At 41.0% G+C, this 27736-nt stretch overlaps 1 long non-coding RNA gene across 1 annotated transcript; it reads left to right on the top strand.

The window, feature by feature from the left end:
* Nucleotides 1-14081: 14081 nt before the first annotated feature.
* LOC137853015 (uncharacterized) lies at nt 14082-26958 on the top strand. The gene is made up of 3 exons (XR_011094159.1): nt 14082-14482; nt 14807-14859; nt 26045-26958. It is a non-coding gene; the product is annotated as an uncharacterized lncRNA (long non-coding RNA).
* Nucleotides 26959-27736: the final 778 nt, after the last annotated feature.

Below are 27736 nucleotides of genomic sequence, written 5' to 3'. Positions count from 1 at the left end.
CCACCTTCTAGAAATCACTCTGTGCATAAAAATTCTTCTGACTCTGATGCGACGCTGGTATGCTTCTTTCCCCAAAATATGGGATGTCTCAAATTATTAAAGAGGATATCAGACCCTGCCATCTGACAGTGCCATCAGAATGCTCCACAGTCCACCAATCAAGGAAGAAATAACCATTTATTGCTAAGTATTCAATTAAAAAAAAAAAAAAAGCATAAAGATTGCTTTCCAAGTTCATCATTATCTCTCTTCCTTTCCCTTTTTAAAAAAAGAATTACTGGTGTAGCGATTATGCTGTTGAGTGAATTGTCTTCCCTTTCTGCACATTTTCTTCAGTGAATATTCAGAGAAATACTATTTTTGAAGGAGTAACACCTTCCTAAGAAAATTGCAGTGCATTGACAGAGTATCAAAAGTAATTCAATTCAGACCCAAAGACGAGACTTTGCGCTATGCCACCGAGTATGCACAGGGCCATGTTTACTTATCTTCATCTGAAGAAATCTCTTCCCCACAGCAATGCAAATGGCAACCTTCAAATTATAGTTATTAAATCCTAAAAAGTATAAACACACCAAAGTGAAGCGGGACCTGTTATTTTTAAAGAGTCTTTTTAGATTTTTGTTTCATTTAATTTTTACCTGCAGTGGGTAGTAGAGTGTTTCAACACTATGGCAGTAGAGGCAAAACATATTCCTGATACTTATAAAAATGTTCACTCCTTTTTAATTTTCTGTGGGTTCCTGACAACTTTGTTTCTATGGTCCAGTTATGCACGATGAAAAAAACAAAAACAAAACAAAAACACGTCCTTTGCCACTTTTGAATTTACTACCTTTTCATTCATTGAATGGTCCCTTGCTGCTCTGCAGGCGTGATGCTTCATATCTATCATTTCCAGTTCTTTCATTATCCCACAGACTTGTACATGTCCCTTCTTATTCTTCTCTTTTCTAGGATGATCAATTCTAACCTTTTCAATTTATTTGATGTATGAAAGCTTTTTCTGAACCTTTGCTCTTTCCCATCATCTGTCTACAAACTCCTTCATTTCCACCACATCCTGATAGATATCTGTGACTGGTGCTGCATAAAGGATTCTGGAGAAGTCTTTGGCATGCTGTTAGAGACACACATCCTAAGGGAATTTATATTATTCTGTCCTATTCTTTGTTTCAGCTGCCTTTAAGATGTTTTTAGACAGTGCAAGTTTTTCTGCAGTGATGCATGTGACTTCCCTAAGTTAGTGCAAGAGGGAGGGCACTCATGCTAAAGAACTGCAGAAGCTGATTTTTGCTTCCCTGGCAGGTGGATTTGTTAGAGGGAGACAGTAGGACTTTAACCTGCAGTGTCCTTATCCACACCAGATACAGTGAGAGTTCCTCCCAGTAGAGAAATGCCCCCAGGTGTTTAAAGCATTTACAAACAGCTCACATCTTCCTGCTTCTCTACCTAAAAATAAAGCATTTTACTAACCCGGATTTGACTGACAAGCTCTTGACATGAGATGCAAAGGTCAAATAAGAAAATAAATGAAAAAATCTGGGCTTCCAGCAGGTGTGTCATTGATTTGTAATCTTCTAGGTAAAGGCCTCTCCTAAGATACTGCTCTCTGCAGACAGGACTCTCTGGTTATTATTCTGTCTGCAGAAGGTTTTTTTCCAGATAACTTATCAGCCTGTTTTCAAAGTGAACTTAGTGCTACTGAAAGATGCCAATTCAACAGCTGATGGACTGTAGTCCCTCCTTCAGAGGGACATGGGAACACATGTACACCCACAAGCTGTTCCAGCTCCAACGTGCTGGAAATGTGACTCAGTCCAAAGGGAGCTTTCTCAGATGGAGAGAATTCATCTTCTGTACTGATATTTGTATGACCCTAATTACTGTGTTATCTAAATTATTCATAATCTAGAGCTGTACCATTGTAGGAAAATGGGGCATTTGAAAGGCACGCGTGCAGTCACACATGCCACACTCCAGAGCCACAGAGCAGCAGCCTGTTCCTCAGCCAAGGCTGCTGCTACGGTGTCTTACCGAGGTGGGCATGTGGGAATGTGTGTTTTGCTGTGGGAGATGTGCAGCAGCCGCTGAGTGTATGCCTGGCAAGAATTTGCCCACACTCCTTCTCTTCCTGCCCAGCTGCAGCGCTTCATTCAGGCTGCCATTTGGATGGCTGCACACTGGATATCCGTCTGGTTTATCTGCTGCATTAGCCAAGTAATGTACATTAGTTTGGTTTTGCTATTTATCAGTATGTGAATGTGCTTTCTCAAAACAGGGACAAACCAAATTCTCATTTCATACAACCCAGCAGGTTCTTAGGCATTAAACTCTAGTTTAAGGTTACACTACCTCACTCACTGACTGAGACACCTTATCCTTTAGTTCATTTAACTCTGGAGACATTTTCTAATTCCCCATTAAACTTCTAAATATTGATTTCCTTTCTCATTTGGCTGGGAAATAAGGCCAGGATTACCCTGCTGAGAGCAAACACCCAATTTCCAGAAAAGCAGGCTGCTAGTCCCTGAACTGCTGTTTGGTGCCATCCCTGTCACTCCTCCCAAGCAACGCAGGTGACGAAGCTCCGAGCAGCTGACTGAGAGGTGCCCCTGCACCACTTGCAGCCCCACAACCCCCACCGGGGCACTTTGGGCAGTTCACTCAGCTGCAGCCAGGGCCTGCTTACACTGCTTGGGGCTGCTGGAGATTGCAGTCCTTGCCCGGCACCGTTTGCAAGCAAGGCTGCCAGAAGAGCCAGCAGAGCTGCCAAACAGCAAGCAAGATATGGGGCATGCCAATGAGGGGAAAGGATGACAACAGGCCCTCCCAGTCGGATGTAGATATGCTGGTCTGAGCAGGGAGCTGGCAGAGAAACTGCAGCCCCAGCATTTCAGGCAACAGAAAGGGATGAAGTCTGCACAGGGCAGAGGTTCACATGACTCTGGATGGTGGAGGCCTAAAGCACAAGTGAGTCAAGGTGTAATGCTCTCACCCTAGCCACAGGTGACACAGCTGGGTTAATGGTGTCCACAGGCGCACTGGTGGCACCGGGGCAGGCTACATCAGCCATGATGTGATACCTCCTGCTCTCCGAGCAGCTCCTCCGGGTCACAGCAGGGATCGCAGCAGGTGATGTACCCTGCAGCTGCTACAGTTCATAGCACTGATGACGGAGTATTTGTGCTTACATGACTGGCCATGCATGGAGATTGCTTGAGGCACAGGCACACTTTGTTTTCCCTGCCTTACGTCATGCCACCTTTTGCTACCTTGCTGTGGGACACTGGCAGAGAGATGGGGCAAACTGAGGGGTCAGGGGTAGAATCTGGTGACTTGGTTCACTGCACATGAAATGATCAATCCAGCCCAACCCAGATGTGCAGAACACAGGAACAAACCATGATGGAGATGTTTCCTGTTGACCATAGGAGTCAAACTACCCAGGTTTATCCTCAGGTATCTCTTTGTAATGGAGTTCTGAAAGTCTCCAAATGCTATGCTGCAAAAACATCTCTCAAGAAATCTTGCCAGACACCATATTCACATCCACAGCTTCGTTCATTGCCAGCTCTTACATCACCTGTTGTTGGCAGACTCCATCAATAAGAACGGCTTTCTGGCAATTATATCAGCCAGCTTTCTTCTTTATATAGCTGTGTTGTTCTGCATTTTGCATCAGCTGCTGTGGTTTCTGAACTCTTCTTGAGAGCTTTCAATTGACATATTTGCCTGTAGTTTCCAGTTTTAATACCCTTTATTGCAGGTACAATTCTCTGACACATACACTGTTTTTTCTTTGGGAACAGACCGTTAGGCCACTAAAGAGCCTTCTTGGGGGATAACAGCTGAATCCCCCTGAAATGTTCAGAAATGTAAGATGGATCCTGCAAACCTATCAGTCTGCTTCCAGAATCCCCAGTGAGGGCTTGGAGTTTGGGGATGGTTGGCTGGGGATTAGGTGGAAGCTGTTATCACAGGCTGGCTAGGTTGTGTATTTCCTTCAATTCAATCCCTGCTGTGCACAGAGCAGCAATGTACCTAACAGCTGCGCATTCTTTGCTTCCCTTTTGAGCCCTGCTCTGGCCAAAAAAGCCTTTATCAGAGGATGCATTACGGTACCTTTGTTCATTAATGATAACCGAGGTAGAAAACAATTTCTGCTTCATCTCCATTCCTTGTGCCATAAATCTCCATGTAAAAAAAAATCTCCTGGGACTCCACAGCACTAGAAGTCAATTGCTAAAGGGAATTTATATAAACAGTGCCAACATTTGGCAGCAGGATTCGGTATATTTCTTTGATGCCCACAGTCTGCAATTGCAGAAAGTCTTACTAGCCCAGCTTGAGGGAAACGGGGTGATACCTCTCTGCACTTTCGTGTTCTTTTTTTGGAGTATCTGCATGCTTGTCTTTGCCTGAGTCATTATAAAGACCAGAGGATCACAGTCAGCCATTGGTATGGGAGGGCGCCTGGATGCTGCTCTTGTGGGAATTCCACATTCCCTGCAAGTCTTGCGTAATGCTGACTTTCCCTCGGACTCTGTCCAGGATTACTTCCTGCCAGACACTTTTCCTCTAGCAACGGCACCATATGAGGAAAAAAGAAACCTTATTCCCTATTAGGGAAACACCTCATTCTTCCTTTTTCCCCTCAACCCCAAGATACATTAAAACTGCCATTATATAAACATAAAACAACACTCTAATGAAACTGTCAGTGTGTTTTCAGGACATCCCAATAATCTGTGTATAAAATACACATGTTCCTTGTCAGTCTTTCTATAGTGTAACACCCTCCTTCTGCCACTAACTAATGGCACTGCTTAAGTAATCTCTGTTATGACACTGACAGTCATGGGTTTAAATCCTGATGATCAGTCAAAGAAAATGTCATCACAAAAGCAGTGACTTCTTTCCTTACTCTTTTTTCATTTTACTATTTTATTTTATTTTACTTATCTAAGAACTGCTGCTCATGAGATGTGTATACCTAAATGGCTCAGATGCCTCAGCAGGTAAGAGCTGCCACACCATTTGTGTTTCAGCAATGGAAAAAACAACCACTTATGTAATTCTCATACTGCCAAAAATCCACACCACAGATGAACCATCACAATAAAAGCTGAATTTACTGCATGGCCAAATGAGCAGTCAGAAAACACATACCTACCTAGAAGAGCTGCAAAAACAACTTAGAGGTTATGTACAGCAGAGCTGTGTATAACTAGCAAAATTACATCTTAAACACAGTTCTAATGACCAGGCTGCATCGTAAGCATTTAATTATCTTTTGGACCATAAACTCTGAGGATGTACAGGCAACAGAGAAAAAAGCTAATCATATGGAATGAGATACCAATCCTCTTGTTTGCAACTGTATGCTCTTAATTTGCCTTGTTTCTGCTTGTGAATGACCATGAATCAGACTTTGTGTTTACTGGCAATGGCAGCCTTTATGTCAGCTGAAAGCTAAAGCGTACTTCCTATCATTTAATTTTACCAAAAAATTCACAAGATGCATTTATGAACATTATGAACAGGGAACTCTCTTACTCAGGAAAACATGCAGCTAAATTTAAATGGTGTAATGCCAATGAAGGAATAGAATTACAGCTGACTGTGGTGGCTAGATGTCCTCAATGTGAACAGGTGTTTTGGTAGCATAAACCTTCCATGTTTCCCCCCCTTTTTTTCCCTTTACCTCCACTCAGCCCCTGCCATGCTGTCTTGGCCCCACCGGATGCCAGAAGGGTAAGTAACCTCTGCAGTGTTGCAACTTTTGCATTCACCACGGGACAATTCATTTTTTCCAAGTCAAAAGGAGGGCATTATCTTTACTCATGCTCCTTGAGCAATAAAAGCTAGGAAACATAGTGGACAAAAAACATAAAAGAGAGGTAGGGGACTCAATAATATACTCATCAGGTGATATCTCTTCAGGAGAGAAGGGAGCTGCTGTGTATAAAGAGGTTGCCTGTAATAAGTGAGGGTGCTGACACATACAAACAAACAAAACCAACAAACTGGATGGGCACTCCTGTTCTGGGGAACAGTACAACTCATTCTCTCTCTCCCTTTCCTGAAAAAGGAGGAGAATTTCTGGACTGGGTAGGAAACATTTCTTCACTTTCCTGTGAAGAAGTGAGACAGCTGAACTCTGTTTCCCCTCCATGTGTTTTTTGAACTTGATTCCTAGTCATGGCTGAGGTTAGTACAGGTGAGCCCCGGAGGCAGCATAACATGAAACAATAAAACAAGTCCAACCACTGAACACATTTGTGCCATGACCCAGATTTCATCAATGAATGGAAAATCCCCAAGTTGAACTAGGAAAATATTCCTCAGATTCATTAGAAAATTAGAAGCAAACAGAGGCTTGAACTCAGCATTGCAAATACACTTACACCTTATTTGTTCCAAGAACTATGGAGCGCAGTGTGTTGCAGATTATTGTAAGTTTGCCTGATGGATGTATTATTACTTTTATGTGGCAGACCACAGCAGGAAATATTTACTGTGATTTTGACCAAAATTCCTGTTACAGAACTGATGTTCCCATGACTGGAAGACTTTCAAGTAATAGGGACATGCTTTTTTTCAATGTCAAATAAAAATGTAGAAAAACAAACAGATTTTAGAAACTGCAGCTTCCCTTCCCTTCCCTTCCCTTCCCTTCCCTTCCCTTCCCTTCCCTTCCCTTCCCTTCCCTTCCCTTCCCTTCCCTTCCCTTCCCTTCCCTTCCCTTCCCTTCCCTTCCCTTCCCTTCCCTTCCCTTCCCTTCCCTTCCCTTCCCTTCCCTTCCCTTCCCTTCCCTTCCCTTCCCTTCCCTTCCCTTCCCTTCCCTTCCCTTCCCTTCCCTTCCCTTCCCTTCCCTTCCCTTCCCTTCCCTTCCCTTCCCTTCCCTTCCCTTTATTTCCTTGTATAATGAAATGTTATGACTGTAAGTGGTAGCCACAGGATAAAAGTAGCATTGTAGGAAGTATCAAAGAAGAGAAATTACAGTATTGGAACAATTGCAGTGACAGGCTAACCCAAAGTTTGTCTGATCTGTGGGATGTGCTAAAAAAACTCCCAAGCAACGTCTTTGGCCTTGTCTGCTCTTTTTGATAACCACATTCTGGGCCTGCATACCAATAACAGAAACTGATTAAAAATAGCGTAGTATAAAGGAGTGAGAGCAATGAAGAACTTGTAGAGGTGGGCAGGGATAAGCTGTTGGAAAGACAAAATGGAGAACAAGAGCTAATTAGTCCGACTGGCCCTGCAGCTGCCAGCCTTGACCAGCCCCAAAGAGCCTGCAGAGCCTTGTCAGGGTGCCAGCAGGATCAATGAGGATCAATGACCTTGTGTGCACTCCTTGGTGGCCAGGCCTGCACTCTGATGGACTTTTTCTTTAACCATTCAGAGGCTGGATTGTTGTACTTGTTCTTTTTTTTTTTTTTTTTTTTTTTTTTTACAGCAAGGTGCTTTATGACAGTGTTGCACTTTGGTTCACTGCTGATAGGAAAGCTTTGAGTCCACAGGTTTGCATAACAAGGCAAACTGGACAAAGGTCAGGGCTGGCAACATAGGAGCAATGCCAGCTGTTGGCAGTCCAAGTATTATCCGTAGTCACGTCCTGATGTAAAAAATATTAAACTTCTGTAAATGTGAACCTTGCCAACTGTATTAGTGGCCACTTTCTGAGTGGTCACCTTTCTGAGAGGTGATTTTTCCTGTGAGGGGAGACCTGGGGAGGGAGACAACCACTGAGCTCTCTGTGAGCCAAAGGGAACTCAGCCACGTCCCCATGATAACAGCTGTGTAACTGTCATTATTTAAGGTGTTGTCAACAGTATGTTCTGCATTGCGAGGGCAAAAAGGGAAACAGAAAGATATATTAAGCCTGTCTGATATGGTGACTGTACTGAAAAGAACAAAGAGCATCTCATGTTGTTTAGAGTTAGATGCCTAGGGTAGGATTTGTCTTGCCTAGCTTTATATGTCTGTCAAGTCAGTCATCTGTATCTGAGCTAGACAACTTTGGCTGTCTGCGTAGTCAGTTGAGAAGAACAAAAGCTTCAAGAAAGCAAATCACTCAGTCTTATTTTAGACACCCATAACAGTCAGACTACAGCATCTACACTGTAAACATTCAAGATTTTCACTATATATTGCTTCCAGTCTGATCCCAGGGAGAGGACATCCACCAGCCATCAAAGCACATCCTCAGGAGTCTTGGGATTCATGCAACCCAAGATGGTTTGCAGTATGATAGCATGCAGTCTGGGGAGGTGACTGGGAGATCCATTACAAAGCATACTCCTGATCTAGGCAGAGGTGCAAATGTACACACACACAATCTCTTTATAGAAGAGAGAGCTTTGGATAGGCATCGAGTAAAGTTCATTACCAGGGAGGATATTCTGATCTGGTCCTTATCTACCATGGTCAAGTGAAGGTGATCTGTTTGCTTTATATTTGCATTGAGGAAATATTTCTCATAGTAGCAAATATTAATTAAGAAGCAATGTTTCAAAGATGAGAATGGTCTTTGAGGAAAGTAGATTTCTAACTTTACATTCAGAAGTTTCCTTTTCTACGGACAAAGAGGCAACCTGATTTGGCACCCACGACATCCATTTTTTAGTCAGTGTTATTACTGATAAAAATTAATACTAGTACTATTTACATTTTGCTTATGGCAGGTGTGGCCCAAACAGGAGGATAGGAAGTGGGGACTGGAGTACGCAGGTTAATCCTTGATTTATTTTCATTTATCTACTACCATGACCAAATATTTTGACAGTATTCCAGATGCACTAAATGTTCCACAATTGCAAAGATTGCTGACCATATAGCTGCACAGAGAGACTGATACAACAGGGCAGAAGAAAGAACAACATCAAACATGGTGGTAGAAAGGTGAATAAATGCATCTTTGAAAGCTGGTTTTACACACGCACTTTTTATGTGTTGTTTTATACTCCCTACAAATACTTAAATAGCTATTGCTCTGTGTCTGTGTTTAGGGGAACTCTTGCTCTTGTTACCACACATCGTTGATCAGGCTTCAGCTGACAAAATCCTCAGTATTGCAAGGAAAGGTAATTTTTACCCTTTCACAGAAGTTAATGCCATACTGATTTTGCATAGTCCAGGATTATTCTCTCACTTAGCCCCAAGCTTCCCCTGTGAGAATGTAGGAAGGTGACCTCTGTAAAGGGGGTACCGTCCAAGTCAGCAACTGGGGCTCCTACACAAAGAACAGCACAAGAACCGAATGTACCAAGATTCACAACAGTTTTCTAGAATTAACACTTAAAAATGATATTTCATCTCAGTTAAACCGAAAGAGAGACTTCAAGCATGTGGATTTGAAGCTATGTGTTGATACCTCACTCTGACAAGTGCCAGCAGGACATTTACATGGTGCACAGGCTCCAAGCTGTGAGTGCAGAATCACTTAGTGTCACGTGCTCTGTGCCAGAACAGTTGGGAATCTCTTGGGAATTTTTTGTTCTAACATTATTTAAGATATGGGCTCAATAATATTCTTAATGACAATACCTAAAATGTACAAAGGGTCAATCACCCTGTAAAGGAACAGGAAATAGTTGTAAAATATGTAGGGAGGGGCTACTGTTAAAGAAGTCCAAGGAAATGTGTTGCCCCAAGTTACCTCTGATGTCTTCTGTGACTAATGCATCCTTGTTCATAGAACAGCACAGATTGTACACCTACCCATGCTACCTAATGAGGTACTGAACCAAACACTTCTATATCTTAAAGAAAACTGTTATTTTTCTCCTGAAGCTTATACCTGATTGAAGGGAAAAGTTCTGATCCCTGAACTCACAGAATCTCTGGGAAAACAGTAAGATATGAAATGGTGAGTCACAGAGAAAAAGTCTTGCATTTCAGTAACAAACACTTGTTGTCAGTGCAGAAGAATAAAGCTGGGACTGTATACCTTCAAATTTGCAAATGTACTCTTGCACTTAAAGTTGCCTGAATGCATTTGCAATAAAAGTCAGACAGGCAGGCAGACAGAGTAGGAGTTCCTTTGAAAAGTGCAAGTGTTGCACGGGGAAAAGAAAGATGTTTTAAAGAGCTATCTAAACAATAAAAGGAAAAAAAGCTTAGTGTATGAGAAAGTGGATGTAGCACCCACTACAAGGAAATTGCATGGTAAAACACCAAGGTTAGGACACTCCTGCCTGAAGCTGCAAGAAGAGAAGCAAAGCGGCAAGAAATGTAATTGGAAAAACATCTAGATCTTCTATGGAGGAAAAATGAATGGATTTGTTTGTTTGTTTGTTGTTTTTGGGTATTGGAGAATTGTAGCAACATGTTGGAATGACAATCAGAAATATGAGACTGGGTAGTAGGCAAAAGGTCAGAAGTGAAGAGAGAGGTTTGTGAGTCACCATTCAGGTAGCACCTGGAGCACATGAGGCCATGAAGAACTGTACACATAGGGATATATACTAAATCTTCCTCCTCCTTCACCTTTCGGTTAGTTGGATTTATTCCATCTCAAAGCCACGGTTTCTTTAAGGTCCTACTTGTCTTCTGCCTACCTTCAGCATGCCCTTCTTAGACCCTGTGCCTTTGCATTTACACTAGGGACATAGCCAGCCTTCATATTCTGGAGTGTCTCAAACTACCTAATGTTTACACAGAGAAATATCAGCTATAACATCTGAAGCATCTCTTCCTCCACACAAAAAGTAAGATTTTGAGGTCAAAACTGGCATGAATACTGCAGTGTGAACATAACAGGTACCCGTGGCTGGCATTGTAAACAGGAACATCTCCCAGCCATAATTCACAACCATGGAAGGAGGAGAGGTAAGTAGCACCCACCTTTCTGCTTCTCACATGCAGGAAACTTAACTATATTATCAATAGCACACTTTCACAGCAAATAAATAAAGGTTTTGAAGCAATGTTCAAACTAACTTGTTATGGCTTGTCACATGGTGGAATAATCTGACTGGAAAATCCCTTTACTAAACTTCTCAGGATTTATGAATGTGTTTTAAAGACTTACATATGAAAAATGCCCTTAATTTTTGTGTGCCTTTGATGTAAACTCCTCTTCTGCTTGTTCTTTTTCTATGTTCATGTTTCTATGTTCATCTATGGAGACTGCAAAACTGGAACCATTATTTTCTCTAACTTATTAGTGCTAAGAAAGTTGATGCTGCAACTCAGATTTCAGGCTACAGGGCCTAGAAACCTATGTGAATTCCAACCCACATTGGTTTATAGAGACTTATTAGATGGCCATTTATTGAAAAGGAGAAAGTAAGCCCTCCTGATCCGTCTCTTTCTTGGAACAGCTTTCATATGCATACACAGTCTGAAAGAAAACAAATCCTACATGTGCAAGTTTATGGAAGAAGGTCACGACATTTCCACCAAAAGGACATGATCCTGTTCCTGTTGAGATTACTAGTTAAATTCCCATCAGCTTCAGACAGAGTTAAGGTGGAATGTGAACAAAATCCAGAATAGCTCCCTTGGCTGCCTAATACATTTTATGCAGTTAACGTTAATGTTTTTAGAAATTTGGATTTTAGACAAATGATAGAGATAACTGGGAAGTGGAGGAGCTAGAAGAGAAACAGAGAGAAATGTTTTGTCTAGACCAAAGGAATGTTGTTACAATGTGTTCTTTAAATAATAAATTAACATTGAAATTTGAAATCAAATAAAAATATTTTTGTTTCTCAATGTCCATTTGCAAAGACCATTTTGTTTGCATCTTTCTTCCCATAAAACGGATAAGTTTCATCAGAATAATCAGAATACAAATATTCTTGTGCAAAACTGCTGCCCTCCCGTACTGCATTTTAAGCAAGCAAACTTTTCACGTAATTGATAAGCTTTGTTTATTTATCATTTTGGTACTCCAAGCATAGGTAAGATACATCATCAAGAAAGAGAAACAGCAGTTCCTCTTCTGCTGAGTGTAAAAATTAAACATAAAAAAGATACTGTAAATCCCACACTGGTCATGAGGGTTTTGTGGGATGAGGATAACCTCTGAAGGCAATGAAAATGACAGGGTACAAGGATCAGGGTTTTGATCATTGGGTTGGACTAGGTTTATTTATGAAAGAGTCCAGATACAGGACAAAGGTCAATGAGAAGGATGATTTTACCCACAAGGAACTACCATGACAAAACTAGAGCAATCCAGGTGCTCAGAGGAGGGTATCAAGGACATAAACACCTACAAGTCCAACAACAGACCCCTTTGGAGCAGCAGCAGCAGGAGGTCAAATGACATGGCCAAAAGTCACCTCAGATGCCTGTGAAGAGGCAGTTGAACTGCTCCTGGGGCATTTTGGCTTCCCCACTTCCTGCCTTCTGACTGCTCCCTTGACTGCTCAGCCCTTGGCAGCAGCACAGAAGGGTGAAACCACAGGCTGGTTTTCTGTGGAATAACCAAGTCCTAAAGAAAAGCAGCTTTTGGGTCACAATGGGCTGGAGAGGCACAGAAGTACAGGTGGAGATTGTGACTGACTGTTGCCAGAGAAGTAATTAGGACAAAGCCAAGCAAGCAGCAGCTCTTTTAACTCACAGTTTATTCTTCATCTTTTAATTGTGTCTGTAAATTGGTGTGTTTTTATGGCTGTGGTCTCATCAAACCCAACCTCAGATTTCCTGCTGGCTCTGATATGAATTTTTCAGTGTCCAATGGAAACTTTAATGCTAAATGGAAAAACCTCTTCTAAGAGGGCACAGGACTAACTAGAGAGAATATATGACAAACACTCCTAATTTCTCAATTTGAATATGCATTTAGACATTGTATTTTTAGATATTTTTTATTCCTGACCTGTCTGACTTGAAGCTGAGTTTCTCCAGCTGGATATCCTCAGCTTCCCACCATGGAAATCTGAAAAAAAAACCTACAGTAAGGCTCTAATACAATTACTGTGAGTACAGCAAGATCCACAAGGCTATCTAGCTTGACCATTAAATTGTATTACATGCAGACTACAAAGGGAGAAAGCAGGGGACAGGAAATGAGACTGTATGTATCAGCTTCCATAGTATTGGATTGTGCAGTTCTAACCCAGACAAATTAGGCAATCCAGTTGTCAAATTCAGCATCATCTTGTTAAGAACTTGTTTTCAATGCAGTTCCTAGAGTGCGTTAGGACCCAGACAAATAGAGGCTCTTCAGTTGTTAACCACTCAGTGGGCTGTACACTGTGATGACTTCACTAGCTGCTTCAATGTGTTCTAACTCAGCCCCAGGGAGAAAAAATGGCAGCATAACGAACTTCAGGAAGCTAGCTATTTGGATGAAAACAGACAGTAACATGAAGACACAGTGGGTCTATTTTAAACAGAGAGTCAAAAATACTTAATGGTCTGAATCTCTTCCATCAACGCGCCTTTACTATTATTTCTCAGTGTTGTGTGGCATAAATAACCTCTGGGACTGTCAAATTGTAAGGTGATTTTGTGTTGGTAGTATCATCATTTCCTGTATCTTTGACTACTTCCTTCTGATCGATGGTGGGAATGCTTGAGGAAGTTTGGGGTCAAACACATGGGATGACTTCAATTGGCTGATTAAGCAAGTTATCATTGAGGATGACATTCCAGCCTGAGGTGGTTCCTCATATATAAATGAATGTGTAATGTCAAGAGACTTGCTAGAGGTTATAAGCACAAAATGACCCAATCAGGAAGCTGTGTCATGCCTTCATTTTGCATAATTTGCTCCTAGAGTTTCAGTGGTTTGTGACACCAACACAGATGAAGGTGTTAGAATGCAAACTTCCTTTAATTAGGCAAAACAAAAACAACACTGTACTCCAGGACTTCCAGAGGCATTTAATATCTAGCAATTGTGGGTAATTCAAAAGGTCCAGGGATTCGTGCTATCTATGTTTATACTGTGAGATAAGTATTTGGGCTTTCCACACATTTCTTCTTTCTGTTCCTCTCCCCATCCTCCAGTTCCCTCCCTCCCATGTCTTAGCAATTACATATCACTTGGACGATCCTTAAAGCACTGAAAGTCATTTCTTGGAGCTGTTACAACAGGGAAAGTAGGTCCAGGATACATGATCCAAGGTCAAAACCAGTGGCTATTGGCAGGGGCTGCTTTTCACTCATCCCCACTTTGACTACTTTTATTGTCTTTTAATGCTTTAATCAAAGTATTTCTGCTGGCTGGCATGCATTTCCAAGCTGGCTACTAGGGACATTTAGTTTAGGCAATGTGCCTTATCTGTTTTTTTTTTTTTTTCCTACGTCAGCAAGTGGGGAAAATCCCACCCATACCAAATATTTAGAATACCCTATCTTTTTATTTGCATTGAGCATCCTTTGTTTGGGACTCAGAAGAGCTGTGTGAATCAGGAAGAGGAAGAGCCGAGACAGACAGACTGGGACTGTACAGGGAACTGAGGAAACTCAAAAGAAGAACGTGTCCTGCGTTGTGTCCTGATTTGGCTTTGGGGCAGTAAGTGCTGATTTATTCTCTGAAACTTGGACAGGAACTGCACGTATGTCAGCCAGAAGAGTTTGGAATATCTGGGCAGCACCTATGGATTGATTTGCTTTTTTATATGTGCTGGTTTCAAGTCATCCAGCTCTACAAGAATTGCAGAACCTGTTACTGTCGTTGAAGTCATGGGGGGACTTTAGGTGTAGTGGGACTAAAGCCCCCATTTCAATTAGAAGAGTAATTCTCATTGTGTTAAATGCTCAATGGTATTTTTAAAGGAATGCTTTTTTTTTTTTTTTTTTTTTGCAAATGCTTAGAGTATGGTTTTCATTTCCACAGAATCAACTTTGTGTTGGTCCACTGGTGTAAAAGGCTCTTCACATGATTCTAAAGTAAGTTATACATTACAAATTTGTCATCTCAAATGTTTGAGAGGAGATCACAGTAATGGAGGATCTGACTCTAAATTCTTACTTTTAAAATGGAAAGATTTTTTCTTAACCAAATAAAAAATGTACGTTGCAAGAAATGTTCTGAACTTTTGAGGAGAATTTTTAAAATAGTCATTATAGATACCTGGTAATTACTTCAAATTCACTTTCAGTGGTACAGAACACACACTCCACAGGGCTAAGCCAGTAGTAGCAGGCAGATACAGGTTAATAAATCAATCCATTAAGACTGGACACTTGGTGTTTAGGTGATGCTTACTATGATAATAGACATTCAAGTCCATGTGAATAACTGTGACTATGGCACTATGGAATTCCAACCTTAGTTCCATATCAAATCACTTTTGGTGACAGATGAAAGGATGAGGCTCCTTCTTAACAGGCACATAAATTTACAATGGGCAACTGAGGCTATAATGATGCTTTGTCACCTGTGATCAAGATAGTGTAAGCCAGATTCTGCCTTCAGATACTAGTATACAAATTTGTCATTTTAAAACGTTGTCACTGTTCCTTGGAATGCGGCATCACTGTTCTCAGATCGTATCTTCAAGCACAACTTAGGCAATCTTCACAACAGTTTGCACAAGATAAAATCTAATTAGGAGTACTTTCTGAAAGTTTTGCATTGGATGAAGTGAGGGACATCTATGTCTCTAGCTATTCGGCTATAGTATTATAGTCCTTTTGCATATTTTTCATTATTCCCTTTAGTAGCATCACAATCAACACTAAACACCATTTGGGCTATTTTGATAAGAAGAAGAAAAAAAAAAGTGCTTTTTTTATCCAGTCATTTTCCTGGCTGCAGCAACCTCTGAGCAATGTATGCACAAAATATAGGTGTTGAGAATGACTGAGTGATGGTGAAATCACAGCCTTTGGAAATAGGCACAGAGGATTTCCTTAGGCAGATGGAAATAACATTTATGAATGGAGAATCTGTATAAATGATTAATACAAGGCTTGGCTGAGACCACTTCTATCATTAAATATCACCTCCTGTTAGCACAAGATACCCATGTAAATGCACCTGTGAGCTCTTAAGAGGGAAACTGTCTAATGAACAGTCTGGTGGATCTAAACTTGCTGCTTGTGGAGGGATCTGGAGATGTGCTTGAGCACACTAAATCCACATTGTATAAGACCTGTCTACAGTCTGCCTTTTAAGAATCAGTCAAAGGTTTGTCCAGGAACACAAAACACCAGGGCAGGCTATTTAGTTTGGACAACTCTTATGAGAACATTGGGTTTAGAAGAAGGTCAAATCTAGGATGAGAGCATTTTTACCAAACCCCAGGCTTACAAACCTAGCATGAAGCTAGGCATTAGGCAGTTTCCTGTATTGTGCAGGTGCCTGCTTTCATTAGTATCCTCCCTAGCCTGATATATCCCTTGGAATGGGAGGGGGGGTGGGGTGGAGGGAAGGGGACTTCAGACTCTTACACATGCTTTGAGCCTTTATCTGGGACACAGCTTGTAAATTGTGTCCAAGCTCTCCCTGCCTTCCAAAATTAGCCATGGTATGTGCTTTGTCCACATTTTCTTGCCAAGGAAATGCAAGGCTTTGGGCTCTGGTTGAAACTTCCTCTCCTACAACCCAAGGATGTGCCCTAGTCACAAGATTTCATGTAGTTCAGAAGATTATCTTCCCACCTTCCTCTTGTAACTAGGCCATGGCAAAGGCATCACTGCAGTACCTCAGGGCTTCATGGAGAACCTGTGTCCCCACCCAGTGGTTATATCCACCTGGCAGACAGGGCACCACTGGATTACAGACCCAGCTCCCTCAATTCATCATATGTTGGATCTTTGATAGCTAAGGAAAAAACACCAACACCAGAAAACCCATGATAACTATAAAGCTATGAGAGCAAACTCCACTCACTAAAGATCTGGCCTGCAGTCTCCTTTCTTTGCTTCCTTTTGTTGTGAATTTTGAGCTAATCCAGTATTCACTAAATAATTGGGAACCTTTCCATCAGCTTGCATGGACATTAGATCAGGCACCATCTGACTGGAAAAAGTGACCTTACACTTCTAATAACACAGATATTATGAATAGCTTGGCTTTAAGTGGTGCTTTTTGGCAGAAAACATTGTGTAGTTTTAACCTCTGTGTGCAGGAATTGCTTTTACCAACCACTGAAAAGCAACCACATGTGGGGAGAAATGTGACTGCAATTAAGCAGTACAAAGCAAAATTATATTATGATAGCATGTCCTTCCAGTTCATGAAGCTCCAGGCAGTAGATGACAGCAAAGACGTGCTGCAAAGCAAGGTGAAAAGCATGACCTCTATTATTTTTGAAATCTGAATTAGTTGCCTATGTTGGCATTTTGTCTAGAAAAGGTCATTAAGTATTTTTTTTCTTTCTTTCTTGTGTCTCCAGTATAAAATTTAATTTCTGAGCAAGTTCAGTTTCAACTGTCCTGTTAATCTTGCTATGGTATTTCTCATTTCACCCCTGTCTGCCTTTGTAACGGAATATTAAGTGAAATGAATGATCAGTCTGTGTGCAAGTCTACTGCACAGTGACACGTTTTTCAATAGGCTGTATTTGAAACATTCTTTATATGTTGCAGTCAAAGGATGAAGAAATCTTTATAGATTTCAAATTTTGAAACACATTCCAAATCATGTGCAGGTGCGCTCAAAATCTGAAGGAAATACATCTGCTCTAAAGCAAATTTGTCCCTTGGGAAATTCTAGGACTGAAACAACTTGAAGAAAAAATATCTGCTCTTTCCTCCCTTATTCAGGAAGCTATGTTCCAGCACGGTAACATTAAACTGTTGGATTATGTGCACCTGTCAACATATGCTTGCTCACTTTCTTCATTCCCTTAATTTTAACAATTGTTAGTGTGTTTCCTAAAGGTACTATACTGTGATGAAGAGCTGCTGATTTGAGGTTACACTGATACAAACATGGAGAAAATGAAGAGTTGTTTCCAAAAAGCTAAAGCAGGACAGACAAAAGCATTGAATGATTGATTGTAACTGTCCAGGTCATCCACGTGTTTGGACAGCTGAGTGCAAATGCATGAGGTTTCTGTTATGAAGGGGTAGCAGCCACAGGGTACCTATAAAGAGCACTGAGAGGCTGGAAAGAATTTCTGGAAGGGATTTTCAGTTGCAGAATGAAAGCAGTGGGATTTAATTTCAGAGAAAATATTCCAACAGAAGCTAATCCTGCCCTAAATACATGCAATGCAAATGATGTGCGCAAGTACTGGATAAAAAAAAAAAAAACACAAAAGCATTGGCAAAGTTAAAGCATTTAGAGGGTGGAAGGGGTTGTGTCAGTGGTAGATTAGTTTGCTGCAGGCTACTTGCCATATGCCTCCCTGGGTTACTTGTACTGGATTAAAATTTACTTCTGTAGAACAATCAATTAATGTTATTAATAATGTTATTATGAATCTGACATTAAGAATCAAAACTAAGCAGCTAGGATGTGAATCATCTGCAGGAAAGGGTTGTGAAAAATGTCTCTACTTAGGCAATAACAAAAACCAGAAGAATGACATTTTCCATCAACTCTGAGCTGAAAGCTTTGTGCAAAATCAGGCAGGACACCAATTCCATTGCTCTCTGTCTTTTTCAGGATATGGACTTCTTATATCTTCCTCATTGGACCTCACACTCAGACTGATTTTTTTTTTGGTTAAACTGCTTTTCAATAGTAAATATGAACCTGTCATCCAGGTTTTCAGTTTCAAGTGAACATGGCTTTGTCTTGTTTAAAACTAAAGTGCATCTGTCAGAGAAAGTCTGTGTCAAAGTTTCCTCGAACTCAATGACAGTACAATCAAGCTTTTCACAAACCTAACCAAAACATGTTACAGCACTGACTTCAGCAGTCTGTTCTTTTTCCCCCTACCTTAGTTTCCCCTCTGTTAATCACTAGTGTTTCTAAGACAGGCTAAATCTTAGATTTATGGCTGCCGTAGGAGCCCATGCCACCAATCAGTTTTATCTGAACCCAGACAAACTCATTTCTTCTCCACCCACAGAATCTTCATACTTGAGGTGATGCCTTCTGCTTTTTCTGAGGGATCTATATCAACACACTCAGCTAAGACCACCATTCCCTTCTTCACTGCAGACCTGAGGTCATCTCTCATCCTTATATTTTCTAACAAGCCTGGCATTAAACAGGTGTTTCCTGACAGTTCACTTCACATGTACATTGCCTTTCCAGGACTGCTAGGCTAGACCCAGCCAAGTGCTCTAGGTTTTCTTCAAAGCCCTGGCCACTTGTTTACACAGGGGACTAAACTATGCTAAAATTATCATCATTAGTGTTTTTTAATTCTAAGGAGAGAAATTCAGATTTGTAGAATGCCACATCACCTTCCTCAGTTTTCACATAAAGTTCATGATATTATATGCTAATATTAATATTTGAAGGAGGTATGCATAATTTATGGGCAATTAGCCTATAAGTGATTCCTGCTATAATGATGAAAAATTGACTGTATTTTTGTAAAAAGTTAAAACTTTTCTTGTTCTCTTTCCATTAAGACAATTAAATATGAGTTGCCACAGGAACCTAAAGTGCTCCATCATTAACATGAACAGTATTTGGCTATTTTCTGTACTTTTAGGAACTACTCTGAGGAAAGAAATGAGAAAAAAATATTTCACCCACTGAACTTTCTGTGTTTCACATTTACTCTGCTGGAAAGCTGACAAGAAACAATTGTTTCTTCTGAGGGCTCTTCAAGGAGGTTCCTGAACAGTGAAGGGCACAAGGTTGCTCTTTGATGTGTAGCCTTCCACCTCAGCTTCTAACCTGTTATCTAAGGGTCCCGTTTTGGGGTGGCTTCACCTTCAAAAGTGGAGTCCTATCCTTTGGTGCTGGGAAAGTGAGTCTTTCATCTCATGTTGCTTCATACTCTGCCACCACTAAACTCCAACTGTTTTGGACAGCATTGTCACTGTCTATGCCAAAGCATGTTATCTTTTCACTTGCAGTCAGAGACCTGGACTGGTCTTTATATTAATGAGCCTTTCAAATCCAGTGCTCCAAATCTGCTGGCAACAGCATCAGTCTCTAAACCATTTCCTTTCCTATGGGTGTTCAGGACACATTCCACATTTTTTTTGTCCCTTCCCTTTAAGTCAATATTTTAAAAATAAATGCTTAGGGAAATTGGACCTTTGGGATTAGGCACAGAGCAAAGGTCACCGGCTGTGAACTCTGCAAATGAAAGCAGGAGCTGACATTGCCATGGCTACCTGTTGGCCTTTTCTGCTGATACTTGGACAGTTTTCAGTCAGCCAATGTCTGTCTAACTGTAACCAGAGCTGAGCTAACAGACATATAAATGTTATTGCGGGACACAGAGGTAATATTTTAATGCCTTTAAGAATATGGATACAGGCTAAGATTCTTGAACTATACATTTTTCTCTTCTTTTCATTCATATTTGGTGACACTGACCTTTGGTCTGCTGGGAAGCACTAGATGCACATAGCCTGGCTAGCAGCAATGCTGAAGGTTTAAATGGTGTCTCAGAAGGTCCATGATCTATATCAATTGAGAGGAGACAGAGTTGCTGGGGTGCCTTGAGAATCATGATTTACACTTGAAAAGTGAACTGTAGGTTGGATAACAACAATACATTGCTGTAGCCTGTTAAACTGTAAGTAGAAGCCCACAACAAAATGGGCCATAAAGTGAGGTTGTTTATAGTCAGACTGGACAACACATTGCACAAAACACTGTGTAGAGAACATTCTTGCACAGATAGAGGAAAGGACTAAACGACCAATCTCCAGCATCAGAGTCCATGTCTTGACCAGTTTTTAGCTTGTACAATTAGGATGATTCGTCCATTATGAAAGTCACTAGAAACTCCCTTTTGCTGGAGAGGTTTTTCTTGGCTAACAGTTCCTGGCAAGATCCATAGCTGGAGTGACAGAAGTACTCCAGAGATTAATGGTGTGAGTGTGTTCACTTGTGCAATATATCTGTGTAATAATAACCTGTGCTTAGTAAATCAAGCTACCCTGCTCAATATGATAGAGGATCTTTGCTTTAAAAAATCAGCAAGAAAAGAAAACAAAAGTAGAAGCTGGACAAATAAATATCACAGGTTCTTGTGTTATTCTTACATTTAGATAGTTGTAATACAATGTACAGCTTCTTATGCGTAGTAAATTCCATAATTTTTAACTCTATACACATCACTTTTGCTGCTGTAGTTAAGGCTTTTTGTGACATCCTGGTTGATATCACACTGATCTACTCCTGTCTGAACGAAAGAGGGCAACTTAGGGGAAAAAAAAAAAAAAAAAAAAAAAAAAAAAAAAAAAAAAAAAGAAACTGATTCTTAGCTTATTCAAAGGTATTTGCTGATGTTTACAAGTTTCTAATTTTTGAGCTTTAAATGAAGAATTTCATTTCAATTTTATTATGTGCTAATCAAAATGAAAGTAACACAGAGGTTTTCCAGCTCTTTACTGTGTAATTTACCCCCCTGCATTTTCATGAAAAAACAAGAGAGCAAAGCAGGAAAATGATACAAGGAACACCAAAAATTCCCTCCTTGACCCAATAAAAATGTTCAAATTGAACAAAATTTGTCTCATTTGAATGAAGAACTGTGTCCAGTCAGTTTTATTTTTTTAATTTTTTAAAGTATAAAATTGTTTAAAACAATAATTTTATCTAATGATCATACACCATCATATATCTTCCATCTGATATAGAAGGTATCACTAACTTTTTTTTTTTTTTTTTTCTGTCTGAGGCAAAATTGAGTAGTTTACAGCATACTATTCTTGGAGGCTAGCCTCCCACTGCCTTCTACAACCTTTCTACTGACATGTGGGGTATTAGTATATAAGAAATATCATTTACTCTATATTCTGTGAATTGTTTCTCTTTAGCATTGAGAAAGATAAGCTTGTCTTTGGTAGTTTCAACTATAATATTATGATATCACCAAAAAACATTAGGTGGGATTGAATTCTACAGGGCCATATTCAGATTTTTTCATCTTCTGCTGGGAACTTGAAAAGTGTCTTGTGTTCAAGGCCAGCCTTAAGAGAGTGGGACCATCAATATGGTCAAAAAAGAGAAGGACAGGAATGTACACTATTACTTAGTCTGAAAAGAGGTTTCCTATAGCAGGTAATATAAAATAGGGAAAAGGTTTGATGATACAAGAGTGTAAAGCAGTTTTTGTATCTGATCAGCTGTGAGAAAACAGATTTTTTAACGAGAGAACCAAACTTCAGCTCTAATTCTGACTACTTTCAACAGCTGAGGTAGTTTTTTTATTATTATTATTATTTAATTATTTAATCTGTTACTTTAGAAATCAAATATTTTCAAAAATAAATGCCTTTTTTTTTTTTTTTTCCCTCATGAAGACTCTTCAGTGCAGTGCGGCAGAGAATTGAAATTCTCACCTATCTATTTTTTAACAAATTGTAGGTGTAAGGCCATGACAACAACTGAACTGAAAAGCACTAATGACTAGTTGAAAGAGCTGAATTCAGTCAGCCAGTAGCACTGTGGAAATGTCCTTTGACAAGGTCCTTAATGTTATCACAGGATTTCCTTTTTTAGAGTTAACACAGTATTTTCACTTTTTCCATAGCTATCTATCCTGGATGTTCCTAAGAAATGTGTGTCTAGTACCTCAATCAATAGCAACTTTACCACTTGCTTTGCAATCAAATGGAGCAGGTCTTTTTGATTTTTTTTTTTTTTAAGAAAAAAAAAAAAGAAAGATTACAACTCTGCTTGGACTCTATAATGCTAGTGTCATATCTCCCACTCATATTGTTGGAGTCAGAGTGTCATATAGGTGTCCTGAATATTTCTTATTTATGTTCTGCATAAGACAATCCAATCCACCAGTTGTTTGTTGGTGGCTTTAAAATGAATTTGAGTAATTAATTCTGCTAAGCGGGTTGGTCCTTCCTTCTTCCTGTGCTGGGCTTGCCCTACTCACTACAGGCATACAATAAGAAGACTTCTCTGCAACAGATGTTTACAATACATGTGGTAAATAATGGATTTCAATTGTTTATTCAAAGTAAAAAAGACTTTGCAGACCTACCCGCTTTGCATGGCTGGCGTCAGCCTCCCCACACACAGAGTCTCCTAGTTTCCAGGAAGAAGCCCAGGGCATCCTCCTCTCTTGTAAAATGTTTCTGCCAGAAGCACTTTAAAAATGCCTAGCAAAGAGAAACGTGCAAAATGAAGCATTTCAAAGGAGGAGGGAAATAGAGAAGAGGGGAAAAATAAAGCCCTGCAGGAAAAGACTTCAATTTGTCTATTGATGCCAGTTGATAAGGCATTTAGTGTCCAGTAAATGGCCACTCCCACATAGAATTTATCTTGAGAATTAATAAACATTTATATGAAAGTTAAAGCTGTACCTTTTAAAGTTCTGCTCTAGGGATTCAACTCTGTTCACTTTGTACTAAAGTATCAAAGAGATAGTCCATGTCATAAAAAGCTTAACATCTGAAAGATGTAAAGAGACAAAGGGTGGGTTCATTCCTTTGAATTTCTCTTTTTTAATTCTGGGAGAGAAACCACTGCACAGGATTAGCTAGTCTGGAGACAGAGGCTCATGACTGTTTCTTGGGTTTTGGTGTGTTTAAAGCATCTTCCCATTATCACTGTGCCCAAATATTTGTGGTATTTTTGACTTAATTGAATTGACAGCTAGAGATATGCTGGTCAGCAGCGAAAAAATAAGTTACCTCTCCCACACCTGTTTTATGATAACATTTGTATCTGGAAGCTATTTTTCCACTTCTAAGTTAGAACTACAAGGACATGGCCATAATGATACCAAGCACTGTTACCTTCTAATTTTGAAGGTCCTGGCTATGGGAGCGGAATTCCTAACCTTTCCTGAGACATACATTCCCAGTGCAGCAAACAGGGAGTTTAGAGATGGAAAGACTGGACACGCAACACCATAGCCTGGATGAAGAGATGTCATTACTCCTACTTCAGCAAAATACTAACAGTTAAAGCAGTCATCCAGGAGACAGAGTCAAGTCCCCTCTTGAGGAAGAGGGGAGCAGGGTCCCCTCTGTGAGAACATCCCCTGATGTGAGAACATCCTCAGAGGATGGTATATGGCAAGAAAAGTGGTAAGGTGAAGGCTCTCTTATTCAAGACTAGGCACTAAGAAAGAGGAAGCTCACAAGGAGAGAGCAATCTGAAGGAGCCTAACTACCTCACCAATGAGGCAGATGCAAAGATGCTCATTTTATTCACAAGGCCTCAATATCTTCTTGGAGTTGGATTTAGCCTGTATTTATTCATATCCTATCATCAATGCAAAACTTGGGATGCTCCCTTACATACTTGGATAAGTTTCTCTCTGAGCTCTGGCACAACCTTAAACTAGTCTTAGCTTTTCCTTCTTTTGCATATTGTTGACTGTTGACATCAATGTGGTGATCTCATATTCTTCCAATAGTATCCTACTTGTGAACACCATAAAGAAGTATTATGTCCATGGGAAAAACAAACAAACAAACAAACAAACAAACAAGCATCTTAGTTCTGTCTTTTAAACAATTTGGCAAGCAAGAAGCCACAAACAGTAAGAGACCCATCATGAGAGACCATACATGAAACCTTTCATAAATCTGGAACCCCACTGGGTGCTTTCACAAGGTTTAGCATTCACACAGCAATGCTAATGCCCTACAATCACTTTGAAAAATCACCTTTTTATCCATGTCTCAGATATTCCTTCCCCAAAGTTCGAGAGGATGGATGAACCTTGCAGGATTTCCAGAAAGACAGCCAGTCTAGGTACCATCAGAAAGTGACTCACATGACATTTGAATTTTCTTTTCTTGCCACTAAGACACAACTTTCTTTTACCCATAAAAAGCTTGCCTGAGCCATTTCACTGTAGCTAACTGCAGTGTCTCAAGGAAAGCAAAGCAGTCTCTGGGCCCACAGTATTCAATGCTGTAGTGTTAGAAGATAGCATTTTAAGCCCAAAACAGAAACTAATTAGAAATCAGCGCAGGTTAGTGCTGAATGTTGGCCTAATATTCTCTTATCCCGAACCAAGGGTCTGAAATCAGACATATTCTGCACTAATTAGAGTGCCTGAATGGTCCCAACATGTATCTTGCCACAGGAGCTCCCAAAAGTTTCCTTAAAATACCAACATCACCAACAGCAGGAAAATGAAAAGCAGCAAAACTGCTCCTAGGCGAGCCCAGGGGAGCAATATGAGTTGCTCAGCTGTGGAGCAGTGCTTGTACATCCCTGTGAAATAGCTGACACAACAGGCCATTTGGGAGCCCTTCCTTAATGGATATGACAGTGCGTTGCAATAGGGAGCTGCAAAGGTCTAGGGGTCTTGCAGAAGACTAGTGAACAGTGTCCCTCATCCAGATACAGTCCTGGAAAGCCATGGGCACAAGAACAAGTAGCTGAAGGGAAGCTAAAGCTGTTTCACTGAAGAGTTGTGTTGCGTACTCAGTTTAGCTGAATCAGGCCATCATATGATTATTGGAAGCAGCCACAGTCTGGGAACAGAAGACAGAAAAATGTCTTTTGTCAGAAAGGTACCACTGGAAAAAAAAATAATTCAACTACATTTCAAAAATCAGGTTAAAATAGGCTGTCTTTATTTTCACAATTATATTTGATGTGCTCACAATATTTTGAATACCTTATTTGAGTATGTTTTTATGTTCCATTATGAAGTCAATATATCTGAATGAATCACTAAATTTAACATGTTAATATTTCATAAACTTTATCTGACACTGTACAGCAACCTTCCAGCATTACTGACAGAAATTATTGTTACCTTGGCAAACACATTAGCATTTCAGAAAACAACCGCAACAACAACAAAAACAGTTTCTCCTCAATGAAATGCTAAGAATTTCAATGACATGGAAAGTTTCAGTGTGATGGGGTTTCATCCCAGTTCAGAATGAAAGCAAATGTCAGATCAGTGAGTTTTCTCATGGAACAGGAGTGCCATTCTGGACTGGCTCTCTTGATTGTAATCTGGAATGGCGCTTAGGTTGAGAAAGTGTTGGAAGGTCAGTGAGTGCATCTGTGGTAGAGCACAACCAGTGACGCCTTTCTTTTTGAAAACAGCAATGCGGCCAGCTAACCAGCTGACAAGCAGAAGTAAACAGCTGCTTCCTGAAAAGGGGGGAGAGAGGATCAGAGAAAAGGGACATGAGATCGACATGTTGAAGCATCCTGAGTCAGCAGGTGAGGTGACAAAGTTTGCTCCTGTCCCCAGAGCCACATGAGACTCCAGAAGTGCTGACCTGGGCTTACCACTGGCTGAGCACCCATGCAGCTGGGGGACAGAGGTTGGATGCACTTTGCAGCCACAGAGAACCCACGGTGTCCCTGCTGACGCAGGGCCCTTTTAGACAAGAATCATAGGAAACAGGCAGCCGGGAAGCAACAAGTACAGCTTGCAGCAGCGTCAGCCCCAGCTGAACTGCTGCTTATGCTGCCAGCAGCCAGCAGACCCCACTGGAGTCTCGCAGGTGCCCCTGTGGGCGCGAGGGTGGCAGGCGATGACAGCCCCATTAGCCAGCCTCCGGGGTGCTGCTGCTGGCAGCGGACTGTGCAGTGCTACACCATGCTGGGGGCAGCCTGCAGGGAGCTGGGTGCTCTCTGCAGTCCTGTGAAAGCTCACAGATGTGAGCAAAGACTTCCTTCCAGCACAGGTATTCCCAGAAATGGTCTGTATTCCAGCTCACATGCACTTTGACTCCTTAATCGTAAAACCAACACTTCTTGTTTAATGTTTTCTATCAAAAAAAGAGTGGCTCACCTATGCAGATGCTAGTGTTGCTTTCCCCTATTTTCTGAAATATTTCAAGCTTTTGATTTTGAAGGAAGAGAAAAATGTTTTTTGGCTCAGAGAAACTACGTTGTTTGCTCTACAGGCAAACTAAAATAGCTCCTGAGTAGGAGCACAGGACAGATGCCCTATGTCTATCAAAATATGCTATTCATTCTCCTTCCATACAGCTTGTGTCTGTGGTGCAGGTTTAATCAAGTCATCTTAATTCTGTCACTCACAAGCTACAATTACACTGTGCCTCACAGAGCCTCCTGTCTGAAATGGGACTCTAAAGCATGAAGAAAAGCCTCCTCTCCTCTCCTCTCCTCTCCTCTCCTCTCCTCTCCTCTCCTCTCCTCTCCTCTCCTCTCCTCTCCTCTCCTCTCCTCTCCTCTCCTCTCCTCTCCTCTCCTCTCCTCTCCTCTCCTCTCCTCTCCTCTCCTCTCCTCTCCTCTCCTCTCCTCTCCTCTCCTCTCCTCTCCTCTCCTCTCCTCTCCTCTCCTCTCCTCTCCTCTCCTCTCCTCTCCTCTCCTCTCCTCTCCTCTCCTCTCCTCTCCTCTCCTCTCCTCTCCTCTCCTCTCCTCTCCTCTCCTCTCCTCTCCTCTCCTCTCCTCTCCTCTCCTCTCCTCTCCTCTCCTCTCCTCTCCTCTCCTCTCCTCTCCTCTCCTCTCCTCTCCTCTCGATTTATATCTCCTTGTTTTCTTAGTCACAAACCAATAACTTTTGGCCTGGATGCTTAACATGACCTTAATTACAAATTGTTATACTCTTCTTCCTGTGGCACAGAAAAACTTTCTCAAGAAGTCCTGGCTGTTGTGGTAACAGAAGTTTCCTAGGAAATCCCAGACAATGCTGAATCACACGCAAAATCACAGAATGGTTTGCATTGGCAGGAACCTCTGGAGGCCATCTGGTCCAACCCCCAGCTCAAGCACGGACATCAAGAGCCAGTTGCCCAGGACCACGTTCAGGTGACTTTTGGA

This window comes from Anas acuta, chromosome 3 (genome assembly GCF_963932015.1).
Source record: "Anas acuta chromosome 3, bAnaAcu1.1, whole genome shotgun sequence".
Lineage (NCBI taxonomy): Eukaryota > Metazoa > Chordata > Aves > Anseriformes > Anatidae > Anas > Anas acuta.
The sequence above is the reverse complement of the archived record's forward strand: the minus strand, read 5'-3'. Positions and strand labels throughout refer to the sequence as shown.